The sequence below is a fragment of the Octopus bimaculoides genome, chromosome 11, assembly GCF_001194135.2.
Source record: "Octopus bimaculoides isolate UCB-OBI-ISO-001 chromosome 11, ASM119413v2, whole genome shotgun sequence".
NCBI lineage: Eukaryota > Metazoa > Mollusca > Cephalopoda > Octopoda > Octopodidae > Octopus > Octopus bimaculoides.
In genome coordinates this window covers 1,225,415-1,227,439 of record NC_068991.1, presented here as the reverse complement: position 1 = coordinate 1,227,439, position 2,025 = coordinate 1,225,415, and the positions used below count along the sequence as shown (strand labels likewise).

Sequence of the window (2,025 nt, the reverse complement as noted above, 5' to 3'; positions counted from 1 at the left end):
ATATATATATAAATTATAATACAGGGTATCTAAGAGATACCCTGTATTATAATTTTACATAATTATTACCTTTGATGGTTTTTATTCCCATGCTGACCACTTGATAAGATCAATATTTTAAATATCGATCTTACCCTTATTTATATAAATATATATATATATATATATACACATAACTACTTATCTATCTTTATTTATCTAACGGTCTCTCAATCTATCTATCTATGTATTCCTCTATTTATCTACCTTTCTATCTGTCTGTCTGTCTGTCTGTCTGTCTGTCTCATACAACACTCTTTCCCTCCTTTTCTCTTCCGCCTTTTGATCTTCCTTTGATCTTTTCTGTTTACCTCTTCGTTTCTCACAGTCTCACTTTCTCCTTCAACCCTCCCCCTCTCTCTCTCTCTCTCTCTCTCTATCTATCTGTCCCTCACCTATAAAAGTGAATGTCTCCTCTTAAACGTTTCAAGTCCCACCGCCACCTCCCCACCCCGACAACACCACCACCCCCAGCAGCTCATGGTCATCCCTAAATAGCCATCAAATACTCACGCAGGCTGGACGCTTCTCAGACCTATCACCAGCACAGATGAAGATGTTTGTTTCTTTGGTAATAAACGACTGGTCACCGCCTTCGTAGACACCGGGGGGGGGGGGGTCAAGCAATTGACCTTTCAGGGTACTTCGCTCACAAAAACAATTTCAAAGCTATTAGCAATTTAATTGGATGGCCATTTAGCTTAGATCTTGCTCTGGTCTCCCTCCTCCTCCTCCTCCTCGTTGCTGATGTTGTCGTTGTTCTTGGTGTTCTTCTTGTTGTTGTTGTTGTACTGGTTTTTAGCGCTGGGATGGGGTCGGGGGATGTTCTTCTGAAAACCTTACACTTGCTTCTTTTTGTTGCTTGTATTTATGTTGTTGTTATTGTAGATGTTGTCTTTTTGCTGTATATTGATGTTACTCTAGTAGTAGTAGTAGTAGTTGTTGCTACTGTTGTTGCTGCTGATGATGATGATGACGATGATGACGATGATGACGATGATGACGATGATGATGATGATGATGATGATGATGACGACGAGATAGAAGGCGAAGTTGTCAAATGCTTTTACTTGTTATGAAGCCATTGGTGTTGGTGATGTAACCAGTGCTGTTGGTGCTCTCTCGCTAGTGATGGTGGCGGTGTGCTGCAGCTGGGGCTGGCTCTGATACTGGTTCCGATAGAGAGAGAGAGGGGGGAGGAAAAGGAGGAGAAGGAGGAGGAGGAGGAGGAGGAGGGTGTGGTCAAATAGTGATCTGTGACGTAATTGTGATGTGGTCAACCGTTTCCAAAATATACAAGGTGTGGGCAGAAACAGCAGGTGGCTTGAGTTAATAAGTCCAGTGTTCAGTGGTCACTCATCAAGTGGTCAAGCCTAGAAAAAAATTAAAACGAAAAATAATTTAGTCAAAGTACAGTGAACATGTAAACATAATTATGCATATATAACTCTGTATATATGTAAATTATATACATACATATACATACATACATATACATATATATGTGTGTGTGTGTGTGTGCCACACACACACACATACACAATTATATTTCTAATTACGGACAAAAGTACATACATATACACATGAATATATGTAAGTATAATGTATGTATAATGTGTGTATAAATCTCTGTATAGATATGTGTGGACAGAGTGACATAGGTGTGAAAGGTGGAGTATATAAATTAAGTTAATTGCTAAGTAGATATACGTAAGAAGATAATTAGCAAACAAATTAGTAAAGTTCTTGTAATAAACACACAACCGATATGACTCAGCCCCCACCTCCACTTTTAGCACTGATTACCACCACCAACATGGCACCGACAGTCTCGAGTTCACTCACATCTACTTGAGATATGTTCGTTTTAAAACCATCAAACGAACTTCTACTGAAGCAATCGACCTGCGAGAAATAACAACCACTTCTCTTTCAAAGTGCACACTACCTGCTCGTTTCGTAGGTTGTGTATGGTGGGGGCTGAGT

At 39.7% G+C, this 2,025-nt stretch overlaps 1 protein-coding gene across 2 annotated transcripts in view; it reads right to left on the bottom strand.

Annotated features, from left to right (window-relative positions):
- The window catches only part of LOC106882543 (isotocin receptor), a 17,612-nt gene that overhangs the window by 4,180 nt on the left and 11,407 nt on the right, over positions 1–2,025 (bottom strand). Inside the window, exon 2 of one of the 2 annotated variants that reach the window (XM_014933259.2) lies at positions 553–1,412. The gene's annotated coding sequence lies outside the window, so the exon portion shown is untranslated. The remainder of the gene's footprint in view (positions 1–552; positions 1,413–2,025) is intronic. The other variant, XM_052971427.1, reaches the window with a different exon arrangement.